A 10,957-nucleotide genomic window follows, 5' to 3' on the forward strand; every position below is an offset into this window, starting at 1 on the left:
TCAGATCTCAGCCACCTGAGTATCTAGTATTACAGGCATGAGCCACTGGCACCTGCCCTAAAATTTACCTTTTTCAATCACTCTCAACTGAGTCAATTATTATCTAGGCTCTTTTCATAACCTTTACTCAGTTTTTGGCTTATATAACAAAAACTGCACACCAAATGATACTGCTTGGACATCTAGGTTATAAAAATAAACATAACTCCTTTTAAAAATTGTTTCTTCTAGGATATGGAATCAACCTAGGTATCTTCAAAAGATGAATAAAGACAATGTGGCATCTACATACAATGTAATACTTCTCATCTATAAAAGCAAATGAAATCCATTACTTATAGAAATTTGGAAGGAATTGGAGAACATAGTTTTAACTGAAATAAACCAGGCACAGAAAAACAAGCACACATTTCTACTCAGCTGCAGAAGCTGGGTAAGCTGATTTAATACCAAGTAGAGCTGGGACAGGTAGGAGGATTGAGAGAGGTTAGTAACTGGGCATAGAAAGTCAGTTAGAAAAGAAAAAAAAATTCTAGTGTTTTAAAGCACAAAAAGATGATTATAATTAGCAAGTTTATTGTGAACTTCAAAGTAAGCTGCAATGATTTTGACTATTCCAAAGAAATGTGAAATGTATTCGATGGCTATGTTAATTTTCCTGATTGTATACATATTCCAGTGTAACATTATATACCACAAATATGTACATTATGGGTCAATTAAGAATAACTTCTTTAAAATTAAACTGTTTTTCCTAAAGACATCTTGGAGTATACACTGGATGTGATGGGCTGTTCTGAACTCGGAGTTTTAGATTCTAAATGATGTCAATAACTATTTCGCTGGTTCCCCGTCCATTGTTCCTCTTTCTGTCCCTGCTGCTGCTCTAAAACCTAATTCCCTAAGCGAGATTGCCACACCCACATCCAGGATCTGCCTCCACGGAGATGCCCCAACCTCATTCCCAGAGCCATACTTTTGGGCTCACCATGACTGTCTTTTCCAAGCCACTCTATCCAGGGGCAAAAACATAAAACACTGGGCTCAGCTTGGTATGATAGCTTGTGGTGACAGAGGTGGCACTTCCAAAGCCATGACAATCAACCTGTCTCAGGCCAACACAAGTCCAATTTTTGGTATAACACAAGCCCAGAAGTGGGAGACAACTGTTGGCCATTGAAGCTATCATCTTTGGCTGGTTCAAACTACATCTTTATAAAAAGTGTCCCTAACAGGGAATTTGATAAGAATCATTTATATAACTACTCAATTATATTCTTAAGTTTAATTCTATCTTAAAACTCATTTAAAAACTAGTGCACTAAGCTGAGTGTTGGTGGCTCATGTCTATAATCCTAGCAACTTAGGAAGCTGAGTTCTGAGGATCACAATTCAAGGCCAGCCCAGGCAGGAAAGCCTGTGAGACAATTATCTCCAAGGACAAAAAGCCAGCAGTGGAGCTATGGCTCAAATGGTAGAGTGCTAGCCTTCAGTAGGCTATGCCCAAGTCCTGAGGTCAAGCCCCAATACCAGCACACACACAAAAAAGTCAGTGCACTTCACATATGGGATATTTAATAACAGTGTTTGGCTAGCTTAAAACAAAATTAAATGGGTTACAGCAGCCCCACTCTTGGGCATCCACCAAAAGATTACAAACAAGAACACACTAAAGCCACCAGCACAACAATGTTCATTGCAGCACAATTTGTCATTGCCAAAATATGGAACCAACCCAGATGCCCCTCAGTAGACGAATGGATCAGGAAAATGTGGTACATATACACAATGGAATTTTATGCCTCTATCAGAAAGAATGTCACTGCCCCATTCATAAGGAAATGGAAGGACTTGGAAAAAAATTATACTAAGTGAAGTGAACCAGACCCAAAGAAATATGGACTCTATAGTCTCCCTCATAGGGAATAATTAGCACAGGTTTAGGCTAGTCACAGCAGAGGATCACAAGAGCCTGACGCTATGCCCTTATGAACACATAAGATGATGCTAAATGAAATGAACTTCACATTATGGAAATGAGTGTTATATCACTGTAATTACTTTCAACATGCCATGTGAAACAGTAACTTTTTTTTGTTGATGATCCTCTTGTATCCCTTTCCTGTGGTTGTCCGCACACTATCACTGTATCTCATCTGAGTACCCTGGATACTGTATATACTGGTATTAGAACTAGGGAAGGGAAAGAGAATATGAAAATTGAGAGATAAAGGATAAAAAGACAAACTACTCCAAAAGCAATACTTACAAAACCATTTGGTGTAAACCAACTGAACAACTCATGGGGGGAGAGGGAAAGGGGGAAGGGGGAGGGAGGGAAATGAGGGAGGAGGTAACAAATTGTACAATAAATGTACCCAAGGCTTAATGTATGAAACTGTAACCCCGCTATACATCACTTTGACATAAGTAATTATTTAAAAAAATTAAATGGGTTAATAGCTATGTAAGTATTTTTTTCATTCTCATGCTACATCATACCTATAGAATCGTTTTTGGTCAAATAATTTCATACAATCCTGTAACTAGAAAACTATAGTATTTTCACATTTTACTCTAACTTTTTTTCCTTGAGAGAACTAGAATAATATAACTGTTTTACTCTAAGTACGAAGTCATGGCAAGAATATTACAGTGATTTAGATTTCTGTTAAACTTATAAATGTCTTGGCCTCATAATGGTTTTTTCCAAAAGGAACTTTTCCAACATTTTTAACATCTTACATTTCAATCACAGCTTTAAATTTCTGACAGCAATCTCTGTGACAACCATCAAAAATGTGTTTATAAGCTGGGCACTGGTGACTTACAACTGTAATCCTAGCTACTCAGGAAACAGATCTGAGGATCATGGTTGGAAGCTATGCTAGGCAGGAACATAAGACTCTTCAATTAACAACAAAAATGTGGCTCAGGTGGGAGAGCACCGGCTGTCAGTAAAAAAGCCAAGAGATAGCACCCAGGTGCATGCACATACATGCACATGTACACACATACAAAGTTTGTTCCTAGATTCTCAGAAAAGAATTCCTAAAGAAGACCACCCTTATACGGAACTTTATAACAAAGTAAAAGAGATATTACTATTTGTCAATAATAAAAAAAACTAAAACTAAAAAAAAGACTTCAAGTAAAAAAGACTAAAGTTCCGCAAGCAAAAATAACAATGTTATCATCTATGAAAATCTTATGGCTAACTTATAGCTAGATAATTTATGGCTATTGCTGAATATGAAGACTCAAGAAAGAAATGGATTATGCTTAATTCTTCTCAAACATACACATGGGACAGTAGCTCAAGAATGCCAGAACTAATCAAACTAGTAGTGTGTTCTTAAACATACAAAAGGCTTTCCCACAGCACTAATTACATTACTTCTCAAGTGGATTATGTTTGACTGTAAGAAAACTAGGTATGGAAGTCAGAAGTTAATCACATAAGATGAAAAGTTCCTTCAGCAAAAGCCATGTTGGCAAACCACTTGATTCAACCCTGGCTACCCACCTTTTAGGTTTGACAGTATGTACAATTAAAACCTAAACTGAAAGTGGCTGACTGACTTGGCTTCCTCTGGTTAGCCTTGCAAAGCCACAATGGGACCATAAAATTAATTGTTCCCCTTGTCTGAAGAGTTGTTATGAAGATGAGACCAACTGCAGGTTTCTCAAAGAAAACTCTAAACCTAAGGAGAACCTGGAAAAATATAATTCAAACTCTGAATAATAACTGTCAACTACGCTAGTGTACCCAACAAAGCTATCATTCAAAATTGATGGAGAAACTAAGACCTTCCATTATAAATAAGAACTAAAGGAATTCATAAACACTAAAGGGAAGCACAGTATCAGAAGAAGACAATCGAAATCAAAGAAATACAACAATAAAAAAAATCACTAGAGGACTGGTTTAATCAAACAGGAAGAGCAAAGATGCAAGCAACAGTGCTCACTTCGGCCTCACATATACTAAAATTGGAAAGATACAGAGAAGATTAGCATGGCTCCTGCACAGGATGACAGCAAATTTGTGAAGCAGTCCATTAAAAAAAAAAACACAGAAACAAGATGGCAGGAAACATATGGCATATCTCTTTATAGTACAATAAATACCAATGGACTCAATTCTCCTATCAAAAGGTATAGAACAGCAGCCTGGCTCAAAAGAAAAAAAAGCCAACCATTTGTTGGCTTCAAGAAACACATCTCACTATCAACAGATAAATACAAATTCCAGGTAAAGGGATAGAAAAAGACTTATGAAAATGTCTCCTTCCAAAAGGCAGGAGCAGCCATGCTGATATCTGGTAAAATTAACCTCATGTTAAAATCAGTAAGAAGAGATGAAGAAGGTCTACACAATGCAACTTTAAGTAATACAAAATACAAAAATAATCCATGAAGAAGAAATTACTGTGGTCAATATATATGCATCAAATTGTGGAGCACCCAAATAAAATTAAAACTCTTACACCATAACCCAAGTGGATTTAATAAACATCTAAAGAGTATTTCAGCCAGCAGCAACACAATACACATTCTTCTCAGTGGCCCATAGAACCTTCTCCAAAATAGATTATATCCTAGGACATACAAGAAGCCTAAGCAAATACAAAAAATTGATATAAACCCCTGTCTTCTATCTGAGCACAATGGAATTAAACTAGAACTCAACAGGAAAATATATTACAGAAAATACTCAAACACATGAAGATGGAACAACACATTGTTGAATAATAGCTGGGTCGTTGAAGAAATAAAGAAAGGAAGAGTTCCTGCAATATAATGAAAATGAAAGCACATCATACTAGAAGCTCTGGATAGAGCAAAAGCACAGTTGAGAGGAAAATTCACAGCTCCAAGCAGCTACTTAAAGAGAACAGAAATTGTTCAAGTAAACAACCTCATGATGCAACTAAAGCTTCTAGAAACAGAACAAACCAAACCCAAAAGTACTGGAGAGAGATAGTAAAGATCAGGGAACAGATAAACAAATTAGAGACTAAAAATCTGTACAAATAATCAATGCAACAAAAAGCTGGTTCTTTGAAAGAAAAAAAAAAAGACTGACAAGCTCCTAACCAATTTGACAAAAAAAGAATGCAAAATTGGATATAAAAAGAAATCATCACAATAAAAATCCCAAGAAATCTAAAAGATTATGAGGAACGATTTTCAAAACTCAAATTAAATGGAAAATCTAGTAGATAAGAAGAGATTGCTAAAGACAAATGAGCTGCTAAAGTGGAAAGATGATATAAACCACTTACACAGACCATAATAAGCAATTTGATCAAGGAAGTAATAAGATTCTCCCAACTAGAAAAAGTCCAGGTCCCAATAGATTTACAACTGAATTCTATAACATCTTTAAAGAACCAACAGCAGTATTCATCAAAAATTTCCACGAAATAGAAATAGAAGGATCACGACCAAATTCTTCCTATGAAGCCAGCATTATACTTATCCCCAAACCAGATAGGGATCCAATAATAACAGAAAACTACAGACTAGTTTCTTTCTCTCTCCTTTTTGTTTGAACACAGGGCCTGGACACTGTCCCTGAGCTCTTTTACTCAAGGCTAGTGCTCTATCACTTTGAGCCACAGCAGCACTTCAAGTTTTCTGGTGGCTACTTGGCAATAAGAGTCTCACTGACTTTCCTGCCTGAGCTGGCTTCAAATTGGGATTCTTAGCTCTCAGCCTCGTGAGTAGCTAGGATTACAGGCGTGAGCCACAGGCACCCAGCTAGACTAATCTCTGATGAACACAGACACAAAGTTCTTTAATACTTGCTAACAGAATTCATTACAATCAAGTTGGTTTTATCCCAAGTTTTATCCCAGAGATGCAAGGCTGTTTTACTATATGTAAATCAGTAAACATAATATACCATATTATCAGAAGTAAAGAAAAGAATCACATGATTATCTCCATAGATGCAGAAATAGCCTTCAACAAAATCCAACATCCATTTATGATAAAAGCTCTGAAGAAGCTATGAATAGAAGAAGCAAACCTCAACATAATAAAGGCTATATGTGACAGACCTACAGCCAACATCATACTAAATAGTGAAAAAAACTTAAACTATTTCCTTTAAAATCTGGAATAAGATAAGGATAATGTTATACTGGAATTCATAGCCAGAGTTATAAGGGAAGATAAAGACATAAAAGGGACTTAAATAGAGAAAGAAAAAGTCAAACTATTCCTATTTGCAGATGATCTGATGCTTAAAGGATCTAAGAATCCACCTCCAAGCTTCTAAAGCTGATCAATAACTTTGGCAAAGTAGCAAAATACAAAAATTAACCCACAAAAATCAGTAGCCTTTTTGTATACCAACAATGTGCAGATGGAGGGGGAAATCAGGAAAACAATTTGATTTACAGTAGCCTTAAAAACAATTAGGAATAAACCTAACCAAAGTTAAAGAGTGCTATAGAAAAAAACTATAAAAAGAATTTTAAATCAAAGAAGATATCAGGAAATGGAAAAACCTCTATGTTCATGGATAGATAGAATTAATATCATGAAAATGATCATACTGCCTAAGGCAATCTACAAATGCCTCGTAATACCCACCAAAATCCCCACGTCACTCTTCTCCTAGATAGAGAAAACAACCCCAAATTCATATGAAATCACAAAAGACCCTGAATAGCCAAAAAATTTTTAAGGAAAAAAAAAAAAAGCAGTGCTGGAGGTATCACAATTCTAGACCTCCAACTTTACTACTATAATACAAAAAAGGTTTGGTAATGGCATAAAAACAGGCCCAGCTGGGCACTGATGGCTCATGTCTGTAGTCCTAGCTATGCAGGAGGTTGAGATGTGAGGACCGAAGTTTGAAGCCAGTGTGGGAAGAAAAGACTGAGACTCTTATCTACAGCAAAAATGATTCAGAAAAGGCACTATGGCTTGAGTGGTAGGGCACTAGCCTAGAGAAAAAGAATCTCAGGGACAGCTCCCAGGCCTTGAGTTCAAGCCCCAGGACTGGCATGCATACACATGTGTACACACGCACACACACACACTCACACAAACAAAAGCAGGTCTCAATAACAATGAAGCCTAAAATATGTTGTATAAAAGACTGCCTCTTCAATCATTGTGTTTGGAAAACTGGTTTTCCATAGATAGAAGACTAAAACTGGATCCCTATCTATTACCTTGCACCAATATCATCTCAAGAGGATCAAAGACCTCGTTGTCAGACCCAAAACTTTGAAACTAATACAAGACAGAATATGGAAAACACTGGAACTTATCAGCATAGACAGAACTTTCTGCAGTTCCATGGGCACAACAAAGAAGAGAGAGACTTGACAAATGGGATTAAATCAAACTACAACCAAGTACAGAGTTACTAAATTAAAAAGACAGCCAACACAAGCCCAGTGCTGGTGGCCTATACCTGTAATTCTAGCTACACAGGAGGCTGAGATCTGAGTATCGTGGTTCAATGCCAGCCCAGGCAGAAAAGTCCATTAGACTCTTAAGTCCAATTAACTTCCAAAAAAACAGAAGTGGAGCTGTGGCTCAAAAAGGTAGAGGGCTAGACTTGAACACAAAAGCTCAGAAACAGTACCAAGGCCCTGAGTTTAAGCCCCATGACGAGACAGAGGGGGGGGGGGGGCACAGGGAGATTTTTTTTTTTACCAGTTATACATTCAACAAGAGACTAATATCCAAAATATGAAAGGAGTTCAAGAAAGTAAACTTCCCTGCCAAAAAGGAGGAGGAGGAGGAGGAGGAGGAGGAGAAGAAGAAGAAGAAATAAACACACAAGGAAATGCTCAACATCCCTGGCCATAAAGGAAATACAAGTCAAAACTAGGATTCTATCTCACCCCAGTAAGACTGGCCAACATCAATAATTTGAACAACAAATTCTTGCAAGAATGTGGGAGAAAGGAACCCTATTATACTGTTGGTAGGAATGGAAATGAGTAGAACCACTCCTGAAGGCAGTTTGGAGAATCTTCAAAAAATTAACCATAGGGGCTGGGGATATGGCCTAATGGCAAGAGAGCTTGCCTCGTATACATGAGGCCCTGGGTTCAATTCCCCAGCACCACATATACAGAAAATGGCCAGCAGTGGCGCTGTGGCTCAAGTGGCAGAGTGCTAGCCTTGAGCAAAAAAAAAGGAAGCCAGGGACAGTGCTCAGGCCCTGAGTCCAAGGCCCAGGACTGGCCAAAAAAAAAAAAAAAAATTAACCATAGAACTATGATCTAGCAATACCACTGCCAGACCTCTACCCAGAGCATTACAAGTCAGGATGCAGTGAAGATACCTGCACATCCATGTTCACTGTTGCACTATTCCACGTTATATAAATAGCCCAGATGAGCTACAACAAATGAGTGGATCAAGAAAATGTAGTATTTAGCCTGGCGCCAGTAACTCATGCTGGTAATACTAGCTACTTAGGTCTGAGGATCATGGTTCAAAGCATGTTGGGGTAGGAAAGTCTGTGAGATTCTTATCTCCACTAAACTACTCAGAAAAAGCCAGAAGTGGCACTATGGCTCAAGTGGTAGAACACTAGCCTTGAGTATGAAAGGCTCAGGGACAGTGCCCAGGCCCTGAGTTCAAGCCCCAGGACCAGCAAAACAAGAAAAGAAAATGTGGTACATATACACAATGGAATTTTGCTCATCCATTAGAAATAATATTATGCTATTTACAGGGAAATGGATGGACCTAGAACAAATCATGTTAAGTGAGGAAAGCCAGGCGCAGAGAGACAAGTGGCACATGTTTTCTCTCATATGTGGAAGCTAAATACAAAATACAACTATGTATAATAACATATACAGGGCTCAGTGCATTTAAACACAAACCAACTGACTAAATGAAGGTGAATATAGGGGAGAAATCTAAACATGTAACTCCTCTGAACAACTAGTATATTATTTATCACAATGAACATCAGGAAGTGGAAGAACTTTGCGCACAAGAATGGGGGAGAGGGTGAGCAAATGCAGTCCTTACATTCAATGTACACTATATAAAAAAGGAACTATGCAATTTGAGGGTAGGGATGGGAGGGGGAAATAAAGAACAATGGAAGGTGTAACATTGACCAAGAAGCATTGTACTCATAACCTGACTTATGGAATTGTAACTCTTTGTACTACTGAATAACAATAATAGTAATAATAAATAAATAAGAGTCCTGTTATAGAACTTATTGTCTCAACAACCAAGGCAAGCTGTAGTGCCTATATCCTAATACCTGTGTATAAACATCAGATCTATATTGACTAGGAAGTTTAATTTCGACATTCAACTGGTAAAAGTCAGAGAGGAGTGCTGATTAAATTTATTATGAAACATTTTTCAGATGCATATATACTTTTTGAAACCCACACCACAGGTCTATGCAATAAAACATCTGCATTGTCTGGATAATGGGAATCTAGGATATCTCAACCATATAAATCCTACCTCTTGCTTTCCTAATCAGGACATACATATGGGAAATCTAAGTTGTCTTGTATCTATTTATCTGTTTGGGAGAGGGTATTGGAGGGGCATAGAAATGGTAGAACAAAGGGTGAACGAATGCAGCAGTGATATTCATTAGAGACTATGTTGAAAATGAACTATACAATTTGTTGGGGAGGGGATTTGGTAGTGCAAAACTGGGAGGAAACAAGGAAAGAGGTGACACCGTTCAAAAAGAAATGTACTCATTACCTGACTTACACATAAAAAAGTAATCTAAGTTCCAAATAGTTCTACTTAGTACAAGCCACCAAGGTACAATTCTTTTAGTGTTTATAGTCTATTGAATCTTGAGGAACAAAGAAATTTCTATTGAAAAGATCTGATGATATTTTTTGCAAACCTAATGTGACTGCTTATTTTTCTTTAAATAAGAGTTGACTCATGTTTTCAGTTTATTGACATACTTTATAAAACAATATGGTAGATTTTCATTCCAATATTGTCATATAAAAACTTCACAGTACACAGTGATACAAACTGATCAGTATTAGGTATGAAGGCAGCAAACCAAACCAGTAGAGGGCAAAGTAGATAGAGGACAAAATGTTTTGCTAAACTTTCTACACTATGTTGGCACATCCATTAAATTCCTCAGTTATAAATATCACTTAGCTTCTACTTCTTGATCTTCCACATGTTTTTAGTTTTACTTGAGATGGGTTCTTGTTATGTAACCTAGACTGTCCAGGAAGTAGCAATCTTCCAGCCTCAGCCTCTGTAGTGTTGGAATGGTAGACATGTACCATACACCAGGCACCAATACATTGTTATATCTATATTACATAAAATTAATGCTGATAGACAAAATAGCTCATGTAACAATCTTTCAGGTAGCTCAGTGATTTAAAACCAACAAAGAAAAGGCTCTCCCAGAATATTTTTGTATGCAATTTTCTATTGCAACAGATAACAAAATAAAAATCTGTTATATCTTAAAAAGAAGCTAAAGCAAAATACTTCACTTTTCCTTTGAAAACACCATTTCTTAGCTCTTAAGTCTACAGAGAAAAACTTTAATATTTTTTGGAAGGGAGAGTATTTCATAAATAAGAACATCAAGTATATGTTAGCTATACAATGTATCATGTAGGAGTATTCTCAACTTAAAGAGATTCTAAAATATTCCATCGCAAGAAAATTTAGTTTAAAGCTAAAATGGAAATATATGGAACTAATATGTGTCACATATTAACATGTTCTATCATTTTTCAGAAATCCATGATAAAGAACATTAGGGAGGATAAGGTCTCTTTTTTGACATGTGGTCTGCTGAGCTAAGAAGCACTGGGCCAGCAGTTCCTCAGCCTCAGGAAGCAGCCTCACTTTTTAAGGCTGGTTCTGAATTAGTTCCCCTCCTGTGTTCTTTTCTCTTTTAGCTTTTTGTTTTTGTGGCTGGGCTTTTTAAAAAAAAAATTTA

At 36.9% G+C, this 10,957-nt stretch overlaps 1 non-coding gene across 1 annotated transcript; it reads left to right on the plus strand.

The window, feature by feature from the left end:
• The first annotated feature begins 3,963 nt into the window (after positions 1-3,963).
• LOC125350913 lies at positions 3,964-4,068 on the plus strand. The gene has a single exon (XR_007210825.1). It is a non-coding gene; the product is annotated as a U6 spliceosomal RNA (small nuclear RNA).
• Positions 4,069-10,957: the final 6,889 nt, after the last annotated feature.

Source organism: Perognathus longimembris, chromosome 4 (assembly GCF_023159225.1).
Source record: "Perognathus longimembris pacificus isolate PPM17 chromosome 4, ASM2315922v1, whole genome shotgun sequence".
Classification (NCBI taxonomy): Eukaryota; Metazoa; Chordata; class Mammalia; order Rodentia; family Heteromyidae; genus Perognathus; species Perognathus longimembris.